Genomic DNA, 21,757 nt, shown 5'->3' with positions numbered 1-21,757 from the left:
AGGTTTCTCCGGGGCACTTACCCTGTCCTGCTCGGCTTGGAGGGATCCGCATCTGCACTGCCTTATACAGGGGAAAAAGACAAACTTTAGGGGGCTGCTTAAAGAAAATCAATGAACATATAGATGAGTTGTCGGTTGATGAGTTGATTTTCCATACTTAAAACCTGTTTGAAATCAGATAGTGCATAAACTAATTCTTACTTCCTTTTACCTTTTAGTTTCTTATTTCTTTTTTGTTTTAGTTTGTCGCTTAAAGGCAACTCGTAAACACTGAGGCATCCTATGGGTGTAGAAATCCAGACCATGAGATCCTAGACTACTTTTTCAAAATCCAGGGCCCCAAACCATGTGCACACAGCTGAACAGCTGCTCCTTGGTAAGACGAAGGTGCTGCTCTGGGAGCTGGGACGACAGGGGTCTGTGCAGAAGAGCCATTTTCCAACACTGGGATGATCCAATGTTCCCCAACACGCACCTGGAAAGGGAAATAGTGCCTGGGCCCTCAGAGCCACTGACGAGTTTTTGAGAAAAAAACCCATCATTTGCTTATTCCTGGAGAACAAGTAGGACAATGCTGTGTTCCTGTGAGAAGCAGAGCTGGTAGTCCGGGCTCCTGGGTTCTCCCTGTTTAGCCAGATTCCGCTCCGGTGTCCCTGAGGAGCCCGTCGGACTGTGCAGCCTGGTCAGCAAAAGCAGCTAGCACCACGGCCGCGTGGGGAGCGGCGTCAGCAGTCGCTGAGGGCGATAGGAATTGACAGGCTTGTTTTCATTCCTCACACAGGGAAAAAGTGTATTAATAATGAAAAACAGCTGGGGCTTTAAATAATTGTTTGGAAGCACACAGAAAAAGAAGTGCCATGTATTCCATAGCTTGATGGCTTTTAAAAAGTCTCAGTTTAACTCTGTAGCTCCCAGTGGACTGGCACAGCGAACCTGGTCTTTCTGGAGCAGGGGCTGGCAGAGAGCGGGTGAGCGCAGGGGGTCCTGCCCTGCCGGCCGCCCCGCGGTGAGCCCCGCCGAGTGCATCGCCACAGTGCCGGGGTGAACCTGCCTGGCTCTCGTCCCCCCAGGCGCCCTGTGGCCCCACACAAGGCTTGCTCGGTCCTGCCCCCTGGGGAGCTGCGGGCCCGTGGGGAGGGTCCCCTTGCCGTGCTGCTGACCTGGGCCTTGCAGCTGGTCCACCCGCCTTCACCTACAGCCTGGTGTCCTGCCACTGGCCTGGGTTTTGGCGTGTGGGACAGGCGATTTGGCCCTCGGGCGTCTCCACTGCACAGACAGTGCCCGTGCATTTTGGGCATGAGGAGGTGGCTGTTACCCTGGCCTGAGCTGGGGGAACGTCGGTCCAAACCTGCCCTTCTTGCCAGAACACCCAACACAGCCTTAGCCTTGGCTGGTGTCCAGCTGCACACAGTCCCTGTGGGTGCCATCCTTCTCCCGTTGTGCTCTCCAGCAGCTGGGTGCACCAGCCTTCCTGGAGTCCCTTGCCCGTGGGACAGCACCCACGTAAGCTGGAGGAGCAGCAGTGGGTGCTGGCTGGAGAGATGCAGCAGAAGAGATGCGTGGATGGTCTAGGCAGTCTGGCTCCTGCTTTGTGCAAGCCAGCATCAGCGCAGTGGTTGAAGAGCGGTGACAAAAAGCCCCAGGAGATGTTCTCAAAGGAAACCCTCTGGACAGAAGAGAAGGATGGGTGTAGAAGGACAGGCTCCAGATTGAGCCATCCATCTGCTCCTTTAAACTCCAAACAGCCACAAACGGGCAAGCTCAACCCTGCCCGACTTGGAGGGGAAGCCCTGCAGGCAGCAGGGAGCCCAAAGCCTGCGCGAATGGCACCTGATCTGCCCGGGCTCAGCTCTGCCCACTGTGGCCTCTCTGCCGTGCCCCAGCTCTGGATGCCCAGCACGGTCCTTCGCTTGGGCTCAGCTGCCTGCGGCCAGCCTGGCTCTGACGGGCTTCTCCCATCACATCGTGCTACAGGAGTCAGACAGTCCCCTGGGAGACAACACAGTGCTGATTTGATTATAATGGGATGTCTCTGGGTATTGATAGTAAATACGTCTTTTCCTACAAAGGGCAATCAATATTTGAAGCAGAAATCTCCCAGGCACTCCTGAGAGACTTCAGCCCTGTGACTGCTTCACCATAAAGCACATCAGCATCACCGCTTCTGTGTTCACCGGGCTTCAGAATAAAGTAAAACTGCCTTAGGACTCAAAATAAATAGGGAAATGAAATGAAATTAAATAAATGAAATGAAAATAAATGAAATGCAATCAAAACCTGGCTTGTAAGGGAAGAATGGGGCTGGGGGCTGGGCTGGCTCAGGATGGCTCAAGAAGCAGATGGGCAGGGAGGAGTGACTGAGGGGGCTGTGGGGACAAGTGGGAAGGAAGGAAAAGTGAAGTTTGGTGGGGGGGCTGGTGGGGCAGGAGCAGAAGGTATGGGAAGGCTGGCAGCAGTGGAGGGCGGGGAGCTCCCTCTCTCCCAGGCTGGTTGTGCTCTTGCCAAGAGTGGACACTTGCTTCTATATGGCAGAGGGTTTACCGCTCCCTTTTCCTCCTGTGGGCTCTTGCAGGGCTGCCAACAGGTCCAGATCTTCCTGCCTGTCCTGCTTGACCTGGGCATCCCTTCACATGATGGCCAGCCACAGTGTGGGGTGCCAGCCTTGCTGCTGGGCATGTGGGTCAGGGCTAGGGGGGTAGTCGGGACTCCCCCAGCCCCTGCTGCCCACCAGGCTGTGATTGCTACATCCTCTGTGAGCTGGTTTCCCTTTAAGATGGATTACTGTCTTTTCATTACATTTCAATTACTCTCTGCAATCCTTGGCACTTTCTTGAGATCTGGGGTCAGGGAAGGGAAAAACCCAACAAGCCTCTTCCCCACCATCTTTTTAATTTGGAAGAATGAAGAAGCCTGAAATTAAATCTCCCAAATCCATGATCCTGCAGCTCACAAACCGGGCAAAGGCTGTCTCCCAGGATAGCTGCCCCGTGTCCCTGCTGTGCCCCCTGCCCCAAGTCAGGCACCACGGCGATGAGGCAGACGGCCCCCCACCACGGGGAAGGCACCCAGAATGGGCAGCAGGAGACCCTGGTTAGGAGATGGTCACAGCAGGGGCTGCCAGGGTGTGCAAAGGACACATCCCCGAGACCAGGGGAAGGGGCTGGTTTTGCTGCATTGCCCCATTTCCTTCCTTTCCCTCAGCCTGTGTTTTTTGGGGAGTTATCCTTCCTCTTCCCAGTGGCTTTGCTGATGCTCAAAGGTCTCTGAGGTGCAGCGGATGGCCTGACCCAATTTATGGCAGTTTTGTGTGTCCCAAGCCCCTCTGAACCCCAGCAGGCATCAGTTTCCTCTCCGGCACGGTTTACAGCAGCAGCACTGGAGCTGCCTGTTTGCAGGCTCAGGCCAGCCACACTGAATTCACTTACAGCAGCCCCTCCTGCAAAATACATCTGCAGCTCCAGACACTGAGCAGCGTATGAAATCTCAGATCATGCAGGAGATGATAGCCTTGCCTGAAGAAGCTTCCTGCTCAGCACAGCAGGGACTCCTCTCCTGCCCTGGCTGAGCACTGCCAATGCTTCCCACCTGTAGGACCCACAGCTGCTGTGCTCATCTACTGGAAGTGGGAGATGAGGCTGATCCGGGGGCTGCCAAAGCTGGTGGGAGATGGTTCACTCCACTTCAGGAAGACTGAAATCACATCTTCATTGTGAACTGAAAAGCATCCTGTTGTAAGAGATACTTCAGTGACTGCAAATATTTGCTTTTCTGTCTCTTTAACAGCACAGAGATTAGGCTGGCTCAAACTCTGAGCAGAGCAAGAGGTAACCAAAAGGAACTGGATGGATGACACAGCTGCAATGCAGTGCAGATACCTGCAAAGCAAGGATTTCCTAGCTATCTGTCCAGCCCTCACTCTCACATGCCTGCCCAGCTCATGGCTGGCCATCCAGCCAGGCGCCCAGCCAGGCAGTGTTTAGCGAGTCCTTGAAATTATGGTTTGTAACTCCTGGCAGAAAGTGTGAGCAAGAAGTCTGCTGCCAAAATGTCAACCAAGGCAGCACCAGGGCAGAAGTCCAACGAGCTGTCTTGGAGATGGCTGGCTGTCTTTGCAACCCTGTAAAGCTCTGAAGCTTCGGCTGTCCACCTGGGATCTCTCTGGTGGCAGCTCCAGCCTGTGATGTCCCATTCTGCCCACCCTGCACATGGAGAACAGATCTCCTCCATCCTCGGAGACTAGCTCCACGTCTCCTTGGAGGTGCTCCATCAGGCCATGCACTGTGTCCTTGAGAGGACAGCTGCCCAGGAGATGGTGGCCATGGGTCTATCCCCATCTCCCCACAGTAATTCCCCCCCTGCTCCTGTGACATGGTGGGGGCCAGAGGGCCACTGCTCCACAGGGGCTGCTCAGAGCCTGTTCTGAACAGGCTCCAGCCTCAGGACACAAAACAACAAAGCCTGAGAGGCCCCTGTGCTTGTGGGAGGGCAGAGCACCTCCTGCAAGCCAGCCCTGCCAGGACCACCAGCATGCACCCACCTCTGTGCACCATCAGGGACTTGGGCAAACCAGCTGCCACTGCCTGCTGTGCCACCTGGGGGTGGAGGTGGCTTTCTGGGACACACCACCCTTTTTCTCATGTCTCTGTGTTCCCCTGGGCCAAATTCCCGGCTTAAGTTCTGCACACACCCCGCCCCCTTATAACAGCTTATACTGAGGGCGTGGAGGGGACAGGGCAGACCCTCTGCCCTCGCTCAGCAAGGAGGGGACAAGAGGAGGCAATACAGCATGTTGCCCCGCCAGCCTCGCCTCGCTGCTCTCTGCCAGGCCGTCCCAGGATCCCGCTCTGCTGGTACTGGCGTTTACAGGCCCGACGGTGGCAGAGGCAGCCGCTGCAGGGGGTCGCTGGGCCGGGGTCGCTCCTCACCACGCCGGGGAGGGCACAGGGAGCTCCGAAAGCACCCTGATGTTCACCGGGATTTCTGCTCCTTGTGCGTGTGTGTTAGGGCTGTGGCATGAGGGCAAACACATCCGCGTGCCTGTGGAGCGTGTGCGCGTGTGTTCGAGTGCCGCTGCTGGTGGTGTGACCCAGGTACGGGATCAGGCTGGCCCTGCCAGGTGCTGGAGGTGGCCCAGAGGGCAGCCAAACCTCCCTCTGCAGCTTTCACATGGCAGGGGGCTGCAGCCTGCACACGGGTGCTTCTGCTCCTGTCGAAACTGGGGAGCTGCAAGCACCGGCCTGGTGGCTGCATGTCACCCCAACGCCGCAGTGCGTGCGGTGCTGTCTGCCTCCCTCCCTTCCCCATGCCCTTGGCACACACCTGCCATGCGCAAAGCCCACGTCCTCTCCTCGGCTGCTCTCCTCTGCAAACGGCCATGGCTGCCCTGACTGAGTGGTGCCTTGATCCAGAAACAGGCACTCGAAGAGCTCTTCTTTCTCCCCAAAATCACAGCCTAAAGCATCACTCCCCCCATTCCCTTGCTTCCTTCTCCTCTGCCTCCCCCTCACAGCTTAGCCACAGATTTCCTGCCATTCCCACCAGCAGAGCTTTCCAACAGGCTCTATGTTTGCTCCCTGTGGAAACATTGAAGCTTCTGCTCCCACACTGCATGCCAGCCCAGGGGCCTTCATCCTTGCTAAGTGGAGGGAGGAACCCAACACCTCCTGGGAGAGCTCGGCACTCTCATCCCAACCTCTGTTGCATCGATCTAAAGAACATGATGCACCACAAAGTCACTGCACCTGTACAAAACGCAGGGCGCCAGCCGTAACAGCCAGATCTTGGTCCAGGTGGTGCCAGCCAAAAGCCAGAGGCACTCTCAGCAGGCTTCCTGGCTGGCATTTATACAACCATCACAGAGCTGTTTAGGTTGGAAGGCATCTCTTGAGATCATAACCTTCGACGCAGGGTTCCCCTGAACAGGACTGAGTGGAAAGGGACACGTAGTGCTGAGGCAGGGCTGGCCATGAAGTGCCAGGAGGGGCAGGAGAAGCAGCGGCCTGTAAAATGTGACTGCTCAGGGTGCAAGTCCTCCAGAAGGAAGAAACTCCTGTTCTGATGGGGCTGCAGGCACCCTTTGGAGTCAGCTAGTCCTGCCCTCTGCTGATCAGCACTTCCAGGGGCTCTGTGTACCACAATCTCCCACGTAAACCCCAGTCCAGCCATCCAAGCTGGCTGGAAACACATGGGTGGCTTTTATATATAGAAACCTAGCAGCATGCTAATAACTAGCTAGATAAGGAATAAATGATTTACAACCTGCAGAAGAAAAATGACTCCCCTCACCCTGCCGCGAGAAGCTTAAAAAATTGTATACTGTGGTGTAGGTGACGTCGGTCTGCCTACACACATGAATTCAAATGTTCCCTGAATTAGCAGGAACACTTCATGTGGCATTCAGCGAGGGGGGCCGCCGGCTTCCAGGGCGTTACATTAATGATGATTCAGAGTTCAGAATCTAATCGCAGGGGATAAAAATAGCGATCTTCTACTTAGAACAATTCATTATACAACAGACCTTCCACCAGCCTCCTTCTGCTGCTCGCTTCTCCCTGGGAAGTTTCCCACTGCTACCGGTGAGCTTCACACCAGGACAGAGCGGGTACTGGGTCCGCGCAGCAGGCAACGCTGCCCATTCTGGGCTGCTGGGAAGAGCTTGGGCCAGGGTCTCCTGAGGAGCACCCGTGGGATTAACGTCGCCTGGACTTTCCCACTGAGGCATGTGACAGCATCACCAGGAGAACCGGGACAGACCTGCCCTTTGCCCCTCACTCTTCGTATAGCAAAGGCGGGGAGATGGTGGCTTCCAGCAATTCAAGTGCCTCATCTACCTAGGATACCTCCTTAGGAGATGGGTGACTTGCTTTACGAGGGTCAGTCTGCTCATTGTCTGAAGGGGTCCCAGTGGGCTCACCCAGCTCATCCACAAATCCAACTTGCAGGCAGCAAACGCTAGATGAAGCAAATCCCAGCTCCCAGCATAGGCTACATTGGCGTAGGAGCTGCAGAAAGCATGCAGCACTGATTTCTTAACGCTGCCGAGTCCCACGTCACTGGTGGAAGGATGTCCTCACATCTCACTTCATGTATGAGTAAGTGGGTTGTGTCTTTTTAATGTGGAATCTGCATTACAGCTCCCGAGGCTGCATGGTAGCCGAGTAGTGCCCCGCAGCACACCTCTGGCCTCCTGCTTGCTCTTCAGGCAAAGGGACATCTCTGCTGAGACTGCCAGCTGATGCCCACTGCAGTCATGGGAAGGGACGAGATCTGACTGGAGCCATCCCAAAAGAGACAAAGAATAGTTTTTCTTCCTTATATGCTGTAGATACGACTATACTATGTTGTTTTTTTTTTTGGTAGTGGCAAAACCAAATGCTGTGAAAATCAATGGCTGCAATATGACAGATTTTTGACTTCAGGTGTTGACTAAAGCTGGAGGAGCATATGAACTCTAGAGAGACAGAGAACTTCTTTTCATGCAAATGTCACTGGTAATATAATCAACTCTCAAGGGAACAAAACCCCAGAAACTTTACAACGTATTTGTCTCCGTCCCTAAATAGAAGTTTCTCAAAGTTCTCCAGAAGACAGGATCTGCTCTGAAGAAGGAAATGCGAAGCATTAAGTAGGTCAAGTGAGACAAACAAAGGCAAGATAGGAAAGGGAGTGTTTTCAGGAGGAAATCAGGAGCGCTGATGGGAGGGAGTGGAAGGACCTGGGCAAGAGTCGCTGCCTTTCAAAACCTACCTGCAGTCTCTACTCTCTGACGGGGCACTTGGGACACATGCTGGTGACAACACGGTGCATGTTCCCAGACCATTTGGGATCAAAACTGATTTGTTCTGGTCAGGGCTGTTCAGGAGGTCTGGTGGGGTGTGTGTGGGTTTGCAAAGCTCTCCAGGGAGCAAGCAGCGGGAGAAAAGCACTTAACACGACTGCCCTTGACCTTGCTTATGCTGTGACTCCCAGGGACGGAAGCTGTCCACACTTGCACTGAACACGCGTGACACAGAAGGTAGCAGGCCACTCTGCTTAGTCTCTGCCGGATCCTCCTGTCTCATTGCGCTACCAGAGCGAGCAGGACCAGGGGGACAGAGGACTAAGGTGAAGAGGAGGTAGTGACAGCTGGGAGGGAAGGGACAGGCTCCTTGCCCCAGACTCTTGCTGTGCAGCAGTAACAGGGTGCTCCGAACAGTGATGGCTTTTGCTGCTGTTCAGCAGGTCTCTGCAGCTTTGCAAGGATGTTGCTTTGCTCCAGGGCAGATGTTCCTGTTGCCTAAAAGTCCAGATGAAACTGAGCAGGTCCAGATGAAGCTAGGCAGGGCCCTGGCTGCGTCTAAGATGCAGGATGGAGATGCTCTCTGGCAGTGTATTTGCTGACTGCCTGAGACAAAGCAGCTCATGTTGCCTGAGGATCCTGGAGCAGGTGGGCAAAAACCAGCAGCCCCCTCTGCCATTCTTTCTAGAGAGCAGACTGAGACTCATCTGCAGCCTCCTGTGTGCTCAGAGCTGCAGGAGCACTTCCTTTGTCTCAAAATAGGTCAGCGCAGAGGCGTGACGTTACTATAGCAATCGGTATTAGATTTCGTAACTTTATTTTAGTGATAGGCGTGTTGCAGGATTCACTACTAGATGGAGGGAGGGTTGTCATTGAAACACCCTCTCCAGCTCCCCTTCTGCAGCCTCCTTCTCCCTCCTACTCTGTTGGCCCTCGTGCCACAAGCACACAGCTCTCTGGCCATCCTGTTGCCCCCTTGCCTGCTTCTGAAGAATCCCAAAGTCACCCCTGGGCATACTGTACCTCTCACAGCTTCCTGGGCTTGGGGACTAGGCCAGATTCAGCATCCCATGCACCTTGTGTTCCCCTGGGCTCCAGAGCTGTCCTTCATGAAGACCTGCCAGGCAGAGAGAAAAGGGAAAATGTCCTCAGGTCACAAAGAGCAGAGTGGTGTCTCCTGATAATGTCCCAGGCCATAACCCTGATGCTGTAAAGACACAACTCTGATCAACAGTCAGGTTGTCTTCATTAAGTCCTAGCAAAGGCACAAAGCAAATGGGAGAAAGCATCCTACATAAAAAGGCAGAGGCAATACCCATGGAAGAAGGGCAGGGTGCAGAAGTGAGCCCCTGTGTCCCTCTGTGTTGTATGTGGACTGAAAGGAAGGACCGGAACTCAGTTAAGTGGGGAGGACAACATGCAAAATGCCCAGGCTCCTTGTCTGGGGACACAGGGCTGGGGCAAGCCCCTCTGTGGGAAAGTGCTCTTTGGCTTTCCTTCCCTTGTTTCTTTATCATGAAATAATCCCTCCAGGAATCCCCTCGCTGCCTGTGGCTGTATCGTCATTTCCTGGCCATGCCAGGAGCTTACTGCCTGGGGCTGGGGTGATTCTGTAACCCCCCGTGCCTCACGTGCTGGGCTGTTCACTCTTCTCTGAGCCATCAGAGAACAGGTCAGGCAGGGAAGGACAGTCCTGGGGATAAACCCCCTGACTGGCGTGGCAGATGGCAGCCAGGTACCTTTGATGTGTCCTAGCTACAGACCTGCCAAAATCTGCGCCTCACTCTCACCTACCGGTGCTGCTCATCAGAGTTTTGCTTGAGCAGCTCACACTGTAATTCTCTTCCATCTGGTCACTAAGTGCTACTGTATCGCAGCTCAAGCATTGTACTTCTTGCTTCATTGTCATTCACCATCAGCTATGCTGCAAACAACTGAAAAAAACGATCCCTGTACGAAAACTAGTGTGAATAAATATGAGGAAAAAACCCCAATGTTTCTTAATGTCCTCAAAACCCGACGCATCACAACAGAGAACACAGCCTGAATTATTTTATCAGTGAGATTAAATATTATTTGGAATTTACATCAATTAAGTTCCAGGGTAGGCTTGTGTGTGTGCATGCATGCTTTCTATTCTGCACTGAGAAGATGCAGGCACAAGCGCTGGGACAACCTGGGGAATTCAGCTTTTGCTGCTGAGAAGCAAGGAATGGGAATGGCACGGTAACTCAGTGCCAGGAGTCAGCCTTCCTTTGCAGTACCCTTTTTCATTCCTACCTGCACAGAGGCCATCTGGGTCTTGAGAAGCCCTGCCCAGAGCTCAAGGGGGCTTTAAAAGAGGTGAACCCCAGCTCCTTGACTGGGAGGATGTATGGAAGGCTGGAACAAGGACACAAACCTTGGAAATCTTTCTAGGAAAGCTGGATCTGAGGGGTGGGTTTGGCTCCCTTTCTGGTGAAGCAGAAGCAGACCAAACCGGCGCCCTGGTGCCAGTGACAAGACAGCAGCTCTTTGTCCCCAGAAAGTGTCCCCACTGCAGCGCCCATGAGATCCCCGCTCTCTCGCCCTGCCACCACCCAGCAGGAGGGGTTTTCTCCCCAGGGTAACTCATGCCTGGGGGGGTCTTTGGAGACACCCCGGGTGCAGTGTATGTCTGGGTTACGACAGAGGCACCATGTTTCCTTTCAAACACGTTCAACAGCCCTCCTTATAATCTGTCACAAGGCAGTATGGACAGATACAGTGCAGGCATAGAATAAGAGGGCTTGGTGTCCAAGAGGCATTCAGAGACTCTCACAGTGGGTATTGCAACAGACAGAAGAATGGAAAGCCTGGAAAGATGAGGAGACTGCCCTCCTAAATCCAGTACAAACCCTTTTCACCTTCCCACTAGCTATGTACCATTGGAACCCCAGCAATGCAGAGGAAATGGTTAAAGGAAAGGCACATGTCCTGGGAAAGCCAAGCAGGAGACAGCTGTTGTTTACACAGGGCAGTCACATCTGTCCCCAGGGCTCACCTGTTTTCTACACAAAAACACCTGTTTTTTGAGTTTCTTGCTGCTGATGAGTACTCAGCTGTGAAAAACAGAGACAGATGCTCTGTGCAGGAGATACAGCAAAGATTCTTCCACCTAACCACGGCGGCCTCTGTTCTGGAGGCATCAGCTCTTGAAGACACAAGACAATTGCACGTCCCAAACTCAGGCGCCTGAGCTCAGAGACGTTGGTGAGGTTGCAGGTTGCTGCCAACGGGCTGCCGCTCGCAGCACCGAACGCAGCACTGGGTGAATATGGTAGGACTCGGTGAGGCAGGTCTGGGAGCTGCGGAGAACCATGCAGCAGTAATTGAACTGACACCATTCAACCCTTCCACAGCCCTCTCCATGTGAAAAGTGAATTCCCACTACTAGTTGGGTTAGGTTTGAGCCAGTAATCCAGACACGTAGCGCCTGCAACAGCCATCAGCACAGCCAGTATCCACGGCTCGTGCTGCCTACAGCTGCCCATAGTGTCAGTACTCATCTGCCAGCAGCAAAGCTGTTGATCTCCTGCTCTGATGCCACCAGTATTGTTATGAAGGGTAGGTAATACTAGGTATCACTAGAGCCACTGATGTCCATCATGCAAGTCATCAGCATCTGCTAGCAATGCTCTCAGCACCCCTCCTGGGTGCACAGGTATCCACCACTAGTGCCCAGCATCCTGTACCAGCACTGGTAGCTACTTGTACTGGAAGTATCTGTTCAGTACTACTATCACCCATCACGTCTGTGTCTGTCACCGGCACTCTCAGGGTATCCTGGAGTACCTGCAGGAATGGTGCTGATCCTGGGACTCCCTAGCACAGAGTGACTCCGACGGGTGGGAGGAACGGTGCCTGGGCTCCAGGCCTCCGCTCACCCAGCAGATTTCTCAGAAAAAAAGATGCCATTGAAACTCCCGAGGAAGAAACAGTTTTTTCTGTAGTGCTGCTTTTGTCTTTGTGTGCTACTGTTGCACTGAGAAAGCAGTGCTATAATTACCTTTAATTAATATCAGCATCAATGCCCCAAGGAAATGTAAATGAACAATTGTGCCACCAGCACAATTACGTTACATTAACTACCAGTAGTCCACCTCCATCATCCCCCTCTTTCTCCCATTCTCAGGAGCAGCTTGCTCATGTCATGGCTGCCACGTGGAGGGGGTGAGATGGAAGATGAGACGTGGAAGGACACACACTGCTACGAGAGGTGGCGCAACCTCAGGCATGTGGACCACAGACCAGGGGGGATGGTGGGGAGCATGGGGCAAGTGGGGGCCCTGAGCTTCCAGGCAACGAAGGCACAGGATACTGGAGGAAGCAGCCAAGGGTCCTTCCAGGGTGGTCTGTATGCTCCCACGCTGTTGTTTGCTCAGGGCTGTCCTGCTGATGAACTGATGTCCCTCTTCCACATGGTTCAAGACACTTCTGGTGAACTATGGCCTCAGACGCTCTGCAGCCAAACCTCGCTGGAGAATCAGCTCACATTTATTGTTCCTCCAAGCCCCGGTCCAGGAGAGAAGGGTCACAACCTGCCCTTCTGTAGCCCATGTGGTTCTGTTGGACTTGAAGCGTGGCTGGAGAAGACCCTGAAGAGACTGATCTGGTGTTCATGATCCCTGACATTGCCACCTCAGAGCTGGCTGCAGCTAAATGGCAGAAAGAGGCAACTGAGCAAAGGATCCTATTGCCTGCTGGGGTCTCCAGGCGAAGTCAATGAGGGTTTCAGTCATGACTGAGCCATGGAAAGCACAGCCTGCCCATGTGGCAGCACGGTGGGAAGGGCAGGATGCTCCTTCCCTTCCAGCCACCAGCTCCTGGGGCCACACCAGTGTGGCTGCAACCTGAGCAGAGCAAGGTGAGCAGGGCAGTGATGGTAGGCATTCCTGGGAAGGTGCAGATGGTGCTGGGATTTAATTTTAGTGAAATGTTATGGGCTTAAAAAGCAGCATTTTGAGCTGGGTCTATGTGAGAAAGGGAGGTCTCTCCCTGGCCAGTCTCTCACCTCCCACTGCAGGGACTTTCTTCTTCTCTTCCAAACTTGAAAGAGCCTCAGCAAACTGCCCGTATCTGCTTCTTGTTAAACCCTAGAAGAAAAGAAGTCTTCGTGTCAGGGAACCAGCAAAGTCGTCTGCCTGGGCTTCTCTGTTTTGCAGGCAGCCCCACATGAGACCCAGAGCTGTGGCACCAGAGAGAGGCCGTGGGTCCGAGCGAAGGTCCTGCCAGCACAGCAGGGACAGCCGTGGGGACGGAGCCGGCATGCAGGTCCATCACAGGGGCTGTAAGATATGGGTGAAGAGCTCAGCCAAGCATGCAGGCTCCCAGTGATGACCAGCACTGCTGAATGCAACGTTCCTCTCCTCCTGCTATCATCCCTAGTTTGACTTCCTTGTACTACTTAGATTTACAGACTGTAAATTCAGGTACAGTCATTACAAACCTCTGTCTTGCTCTCCTCTAGGAAATAGGCCATAGCACCGTTCTGTCTAAAACCAGCAACAGAAATAATAAAAATAAATATATGTATGTTCTTGTACCTCTAATCTCATAAACATTTATCTGGGTAGAAAAGAATACATTTAGCTCCTTTGGGTCTCCTAGAAAGAATTAAATTTTGTATGAAGGATGCTTGGTGCCTGATTTGAGAGCTGTCACTGCTTCATGTTCAAAGGAATGTGAAGGGAAGGGAGAAGGGGTGCTGCGGGGAGGATGGGGAGCACAGATGAGATATGGCTGTTCATAAGTGATGAGTAGCCAGCATTAAGATTCTTCTGAAGGAAGTATGGATGGAAAAATACGTGTGTGCAAACACCACAGGAAACAATTGAGCAAAGGTGGGATGAGTGGTAAAGCCCTGCTGAGCTGTGAGGAACGTATTCCTCTCTCCAAGCCCAGAAGGCTGGCACTCCGCAAAGGTCCTGACACAGGTGACTTGTCAGCAGAAGAGTTCTGTTGGGGTCATGGGAGGGGGAAACAAGGTTACAGCACATCACACGTGCTGTTTCTCTTCCTGCTCTCCCAACAGGAAGGCACCCAGGACACAAAGACAATGCACTAGTCTTGCTGAAGATTTATGGAAGTTGAAGCAAGTAAGAGGCTGAGGCAAAATATCCAAACCCTCACAGCCGCTGACTGCTAGAGGGTGTAAAAGACCGATCCAAACCCCACACCATCGTCAAGCAAGAGGAACCTCAGAGACACAGTGGGGACCCAACAGCAGTGTTCCTTTAATTTTATACACAGGTGAACTTGGCAAGACCTCCTGGACACACGCCTTGGAGCTTACAAGCACATGAAGGAGGATGACTCTGGAGAGAATGAGTTTGGAGTCACCCAAATCTGTTTCATTTGAAAGAAATACCACCATCCCTTCAGTAAGAGCTTATATTAAATTTTGTTTCATTAATTTACTAAATAAACACACAGTCAACTAGGGTCTGCTCTGCCTGACTAGAGCTTGAAGCTTGGGCAGGCCAGCAGCACCAGAGAGAAAAGGAGGGGGATAATTCCCTGTGGATGGGGGTTACCAAATCTTAGCATGGGAACAGCAGAAAACACTTTTGTGGTTCCCGGTGGAGCAATGTGGGACGGAGCTGTGTGGAACAGCACCGAGCCACTCCGCTCCGTGCAGTGAGATAACGATGCCCACAGCAGCACCCAGCAGGACAGAGGGAGGCTTTCACCGAGAGATCCCACTGGCCAGCGGGTGGCACGGTCCCTCCCCAGGGCCCAGGTACACTGGCCTGTGTCCACATGGCTGGTCAGCCTGTAGCTGCTGAGAGGGAATTCATAATCCATGCTGTCGATGGCCTCCCAGGCAGGAGCTCCTGGGGCGCAGAGGGCGGCCATGGGACGGGCACGCTGGAGGCTCTGCTGGGGCTCCTCCGTGGGAGGAGGGCTCCTGCACAGTGCCCGGCTGGCAGCGTGAGCGTGGAGGCTGCTGCAGCAGTCCACGAGATGCTGTTCATGATGGCAGATGTTCCTCTGAGGGCATGGGGAGCAAGGAGGGTGTGGGGCAGACCCAGCAGGGCGTGAAACAATGAAGGAGAAGGGCAAGTAGGAGGGACTGAGGAGCCTTCATTAGCCTGGCATCATGATGCTGAGGATAAAATTGGTCCGGACAGCAACGGACTTGAAGAGAAGAAATTCTTTAATTGCCTTCACACTGATGCCAGGGAGCCTAGATAATACACTCTGCTCACATATGGACACAAATCTGACCTAGTTGTGCTCCTAAAATCTGGCTTTGAGTGTCATATAACTGAAGCATTAAAATCAGTAAATGTTAAAATCAACACTTTTAGGGAGGAATAAGGGCACAAAGAGGGACACTGAATGCCATGGCAGGCAAGGTCGGCTTTTTGAGTCATATCTACCTGTCAAAATCTGCATCCTAGCAAAGGAAGCAGAAGACAGACAATGTATGGGGCCTTCCACAAGCCACCAGCTCACCCTGGTGAGCTTGACAGCCTGCAAGCATGTTTGTGATATGTCTGGAAGACAGGCTGCCTTGTTACAAGGAACAGAACTGGAGAGACGTGTGCCAAGAACTGTATCCTGGTGTGACCCCAAGGTGGACTTGAGGGACATGGTGGCTAAACAGCTGGACATAGGACAATGATACAATATGATGGTTAAAATGAGACTCTGCCTGCATCAGTGAGGGATCCCTGCTGGTTGGCCCTAGAGCAGCATTCCTGCTTTGAGACACAGCAGCAGCATGGGAGAGAGCCTGTGCAGGGCTGGGAGGCACACTGATGCAGTGCAGCTCAGCTCAGGGAGCCTGTGCTGGTGCTGGAAGAGAGCAGCCAGCCCAACAGAGGGGCAAGCGTGTGCGCACATGCCCCAGCGTGCGGTGCCCGGGCTGCTGGCTGGCCACGGGGCACACTGTGTCTGGGCACTGGCAGCTGTCAGTCATTCAGCCCCAGATTCAGCGCAAATACCCAGGTCCTCCCTTCCCACCCCACCTCCACATCACTGGACTCCTCCTGAGGTCACCCTACATCTACAATCAACACCCAGCCGCTGGGGCAGAAGCTGCCAGCCCTGAACCAGAAGTTTTGCTTTCATCTTCATTTGTATAATGAAGTTGTGCAAACCTCAGCCTACACTTCCTTCGGATGGGCTTTTCCCTCTCCCCTCAGAGGACCAGAGGACTGCTGTCCCTTGCTCCCTTCAGGCGAGGAGAAACTCTGTCCCTCCAAGTGGGCTGCAGCCACTTTCCTTTTCCTGCCCAGGGTGGGATGTCCAGGCTGGCCCTGCTTCCCGTGAGTCACCAGCACATCCCAGCTTCCTTCTGCAGGGCCCTGGAACCAGAGCCCTAATTACAGGGCAAGACTAGCGGAAACAAGCTTATTATTTACAAGGCTAATGAAAATTAATCATGCCTCCCCCTCTCTTTCTTGTGGGAACAGTCATCTTAAAAAAAGTAGATTATAAAAGCATTATGGGTGACTGCTGCGCTGGTTTTTGGCACTGACCGGGAGACTGTGTGTGGGCTGCAGGCTTTGCCTGCAGGTCACCTGAAACTCAAGGGTTAGAAATACCTAAAAGCAAAGTGCAGCTTGTTCTTCCCTCTCCCCATGCAGGCCTCCCCTCTGCTCCTGGATGAGACAGGGAATAGATGGAGCTGTAGCCCTAGCGCTAAGCCACACAGGCTGTAAAGCCCTTTGGTGCTTTTCCAGGCAGCTGCTGCTTCTCCCAAAGCCTGGACCTCTTTGGCATCATCTGCCTTCTTGCAAATGAGGAGTGGCGCACGGCTGGTCCCACCCCAGGAGCTCACAGCCCACCCAGTCCAGGAGGTCAGGAATCCCCCAGGGCAGCCCAGTTAGCTCCATGCAGGCAGGCGGGTCTCAAGAGTCCAGCAGCTCCACACTCCAGCCTGCTGCACAATGCATGGGTAGACAGCAAGGCACTGTGCAAAGCCAGGCAAAGAGGAAAATATGTCAAGGAGTAGCTCATGTTGCACAGGTGTGGAAAAACAGAGCATCCTGTACCAGCTGGAGCCACTGGCTCCAGAGCAAGTGCTGCTGGTCTCTCCTGCAACAGAAGGATGAACCCTGTTAAGTGCTAAAAACATCACCCTCACCCAAACCACCACCGTCACTCAGGGGGAGCTGAGATATGGGATAGGGAAGGTCAGTCACGGGGACAGGGAAAGACCTCCAGCCTTTTAGATCTGCCCAGTGCCAGCTCCTGTAGTTCCTGCTACGCAAAGGGCTCCCCAGGATGTAGCGTTGCGTGCCCTGACCCTGACCTGAGCCCCAGGCTGCCCTATCTGCCCCCTGTGCTGACCTCATCCCTCCTTTTCCAGGCTTAAAGATCTCCACAGCCATGAGCAGCCTTCCTCTCTTTAGGGCTGTGCAGGCTAGGAGTGAGGAAGGCAGGGCAGGGGCAACCGGGAGACCACCCCAGCCAGCTTTGGAGCTGATTGCCTGGATCAGGATCTGGGATGGAGGGAGATGAGGACCAGGCTCCAGAGCCAGGCTGAAGGGATGCTTCCTGGAGGCCTGTCTGGGCAGCCCCGGGGGAGTGCTGTGTGGAGGAGCCTACCCTATGGCTTCTGCAGTAATTAACTGTTGCTTTGGAGATGACAGGAAATAAGCAGGATGTCAATTTTCAATTTCCCAGATGTGTATAACCAGTTTCTAGCAGGCAGCCTGAAAATAAATCTCCATCAGTCTAGTTACCGCTTAATTAACATCACTAGCTACAACATGTATTCCCCAGCTCAGACAAAGACGGAGCTCATCCGCTATTGATGTATGATGAGACAGAGCCGGGGCACGGCTGGTGGGAATTCTTTAGCCTGGAACGTCAGACCTGCTGCCCAACGTGCTGCACTTGTCCTGCTCAGGCAGGAGAACTCTGCCTCAGCTTCCCTGTGTTGGCCTGGGGCAGGGGCAGCTGCTGTGACCCCCCCAGAGCTGGCTGCTTTGGGGCGCAGTTGGCACAGATAACCGAGAGATCTGGTGAAACAACTAGAGCTTGTTTCCCTTTTGCATAGTTTGGAACAAAGAAGAAAAGAGGGTCCTGTGGGTGAAATGCTTTCTTGTGCTACCACTCTGCAGCAGAAAAATCTCCTTTCCATGAGAAAATCATGCTTAGTTTTCCATAAAAAAAGGGTGGTTTTGGAAGTGAAGAGCATTGGCCATTCCAGAGAAAGACTTTGGTAAAAATAACAGCAAGCATCCTGGAACTGTCACGAAAAATGGCTCCTGTGTCCAAAAGTAGTTTTAGCAAGGCCCAGCCACCAAAGCCCTACCACCTGCTGAATACTGGCCAGCAAAGCTGGGCTGCAACCTGTGGGCACTGGGGTCTGAGTGCTGCAGTCTGCTGATACCCAGGCCCCCCCCATCCCCAATGTGATGGAGGTGCCATCCCAGTCACCCAGGTCTGGGGCAGCTGCTGGCTGCCCAGCACCAGCCCTGGGCTCACAGGGGCAGCAGTGTGGGCAGCACAGCCACCCTGAGCACAGACTCAGGAGACCCTCTCTCCTCGGCACATGCACCTACACAGTGTGCAGAAAACCAAGTGCTGTTCTTGCATGAGAGCCAAGGGAAGGAGCCAGGAGACCCAATGGACCAGTAGAGTGGGGAGGCTGGGGTGTGAAAACCCATCCTGGCTGGTGGCAAGACCCACAATGACAGAGAGACCTCTAGGATGGGACATTCATGGTGAGACAAGAACGGCTTGTTCCTGATGGGAACGACAGTGGGAGGTTCCCTTGGTTTTGTGAGAATTGGAGCCATGTGAGGCCTCGCACCAGCCTAGCTACAGTAAGACATCAAAATCTCTTGCTTGCCTGAGGAATGTGAGACACTCTTCTGGCCAGAGCCATCCAAGGAGAGCTTGCCTCTCCTACCTCCAAAGGATAGATGCCTCCACTGAGCTGGTTGGTAGCAAAGTTGCTGGCAGTCAATGAGCCGGGCTCCATATCAGGGGCCAGGGCTGCAATCCCCCTTCCCACACAAGCCAGAGAGATCTCAGGCACAGTCCACATGCAGTCAGCTAGCCTAAGCCGGTGGCATGCAGCTGCATGCCCAGACCCCACCGGAGCTGAACCCTGCCGCTTTCTTCAGCTGGCCACCTTCTCTGCTCTTTTATTTGCTCCCCATCGGTGATTTCTGCTCACATGCTATCTCCTCACCCTGGTTTGCAATGAGAGGTAATGCTGTCTCCACCAGGTGACCTAGCAAAGAGCACATAGGCTTGTTAGCATTAGCCCATGCGAAAAAGAGGAAGGAGACAAGACGAAAGAATCCATTTTCATATGTATATGGAAAGAATCCATATACAGCTCCTATCATCATCCTGCTTGGCACTTGTCTTCAAAGCACTGTACAAACATTAACTAATTAATCCTCCCAACACTCCTGGGAGGAAGAGACACATTAATATGACTCTCATTTTAGATGCCTTGTAAACATAAAGGATAGATGGGCCAGGAGATACCAGGCAGGCAAAACCAGGAGGTTATGCCTGTTACTCCATTCTTCCTGTTGAGTATCACAGGACTGGTGAGTCAGTGGCTGTGTCCCCGGCAATTAGCCGGTGTACCCACGCATTGGAGGGTGCCGAGGGTGGAGAGGAGTGGCAGAGGTGCAGCACAAGGCAAAACAGGGAGTGCTGCAGAAATACATGAGAGAGTAAAATGTCCCATCTGAAACAGGGAGCCCAGAGAGAAATGCAGCTGCTTTAGCAGTGATTTTGAGAGGCTTGGTATGGGCAGGGAGCCTTCTCTCCACTCCTGTTACACGTTGCAGGGGAGAGATGTAAGGAGCCCCTGGGCATAACAGCCCTGCTCTCCCTGCAGCACCTCCCCACAATGCTGTTTGTGCTTTAATCTGAATTTCCAGCTTAAACATCTCCAAACATTGCACCATTTCTTGTGTCCTTTAGCTGAACTTCTCTGTTTACCCATTAATGCATCGACAGGTCGCTGTCGCATCCCCTTTCTTTCAACAGTCCAGACAAGCCTGGCACCCTTGGGTTCTGCAGGTCGCCTCTACTCCCTTAGGATTGGCCTTGCTGGGATCTTGCATTTAATGCTTCCTCTACCCTCATCCCTAAATCTTTTTCGAGATCACTGCGTGCCAGGGTCCCCCTCCCTGGTCCTGTACAGGATGACCTGCACTCAGCACTCCTTGCAGCCGGCTGTTAGAAAGGGCATTGGCTGCAGTGAAACCTCCGTGCCAAGCAATGCAGATCCATCTGTGGAACTGTGCCGTGTTTGCACTGGGGCTGGCAGGGAAGCGGGCCACCTGCCCACAGCCGGTGTCACTCCCTGTTCTCTGCGTCTGGCCTCCTGGGCTTCTCCAGCCTATTTCAGGGGATCACCAGGGGTCTGGGATCTCCAAAGTCAAGCCAAGGTCCTGCCGTTTTCTCAGGAGCTGTGTTTAGTTGGCCCAGTCCAATAGCATCATGGAGAGACTTGCCTGCTGTGCCTGAAATTATAGCTGCTAAATTTTTTAAATACAGCAGCATACGAAAGCCAAAACCAGAGATCAGAGGCTCTTCCCACTCGTCTGCCAAGACACAGTCCACCTGCATAAGGTCTTACAGTCTCTTCACTGAGTTTTTTCTGGAGATTGCTACATCTAGTGCTAGGAGGCTTAATTTGATAAAGCTGGAGAAAAAGATTCTTCGCTGTGAGGGTGGCGAGGCACTGGCACAGGCTGCCGAGAGCAGCTGTGGGTGCCCCATCCCTGGCAGCATCCAAGGCCAGGCTGGATGGGGCTGGGAGCAGCCTGGTCTAGAGGGACGTGTCCCTGCCCACGGCAAGGGGTGGGAACTAGATGGTTTTTAAGGGCCCTTCAGATCCAAACCTTTCTGCGATTCTATGATAAAACCTGGCACAGAACAGCTGTGCTTTTGGGTTAGACCCAGACCCATCTCATACAAACACAGATGCACTTGGTAGAAAAATACATTTTTTCTGGTCCCTCTCATACAGGGAGATTTGAGTATAAGCAGTTCCTGTTCCTCCAAGGGGCCCTGCACCAATCAAGCACTAATTGAAGGTTTCAGGTCAGCTGCCGCTAGCCCAGAGATACCTCACTATTTCTTCCACTGTCTTTCCTACAACAGCCCCAGTTGGGATCACCTCCAGCTCTCCCTGCCTGGGGAGGTCTGCCCCGCCAGGGGACTGTGCAAACATTCAGCTAAGGAGGGGAGACCCGTGGGCATGGGTCCTCAACCCCCATCTTGCCTTTGCCCCTGCTGAGCCAGGGACAGAGATATGCTCCTTGCCACTCCAATTCAGAGAAGCCAGAGGACAAGGCAGGGAGGGAAGCTGCTGAATTTACAGGGTAGCCTGCATTCTGCAAGCTGAGCTGGCTGCTCTCCCTGCTCCAGGGGGAGCTGACCCAAACTGAGTCACAAGGATTCCATTCACCTGGGAAGGGCAGGGAGCTTCAAGAAATCTGAGGGGTTGTGGAAGTGTTTGGGGTTGGAAATCTCCAGATGGGAGAGTTGGACCAGGTATGTCATTTGGGGATGACACCAGAACCTCTGAAAAGAAACTCCTCATGGTCAGGGTACCTGGGCTTAGGTTTCAGGTCTCTGGGGGCTAGCTGTGTCTGCTGAATGTCCCACATATGAGCATCTGCAGGGCCCAGGAAACAAAAGACGCCAGACTGGGACAAAGCGTCAACATCAGCGCAGGGGCCCTCCTGGTAGAAATGCTGTCCAGATATACAGCGCTGAGTGATGGCCGGACATCGCTTACTGCCTGTTTACACCCTTCATCCCTCGATCAGTCCACCTTAGCTCCACGGGGCTTTTCTTGTAAGGAGATAGAGGCACAGGTGGCGAGCTGACTCAGCCCTACTCTCCCACCAGTTCCGTGCCCAGAACCACCTCGTGCCTGCGGGAGCTGGCTGCACCTCAGCTCCTTCCGCCCCTCAGCGATGTTTTCTGCCCGCGTCCTCTGGCACCTGCACTCTCTGGCCC

General features: G+C 53.5%; 1 protein-coding gene across 3 annotated transcripts in view; it reads right to left on the bottom strand.

The window, feature by feature from the left end:
- DLGAP4 (DLG associated protein 4) overlaps nucleotides 1-21,757 on the bottom strand; it is a 207,111-nt gene that overhangs the window by 63,235 nt on the left and 122,119 nt on the right. For all 3 annotated transcript variants that reach the window (XM_040607891.1, XM_040607888.1, XM_040607889.1), the window contains exon 3: nucleotides 8,801-8,894. The gene's annotated coding sequence lies outside the window, so the exon portion shown is untranslated. The remainder of the gene's footprint in view (nucleotides 1-8,800; nucleotides 8,895-21,757) is intronic.

The sequence above is a fragment of the Falco naumanni genome, chromosome 10, assembly GCF_017639655.2.
Source record: "Falco naumanni isolate bFalNau1 chromosome 10, bFalNau1.pat, whole genome shotgun sequence".
NCBI lineage: Eukaryota > Metazoa > Chordata > Aves > Falconiformes > Falconidae > Falco > Falco naumanni.
Note: the sequence above shows the minus strand (reverse complement) of the source record. Positions and strands in the feature narration are given on the sequence as shown.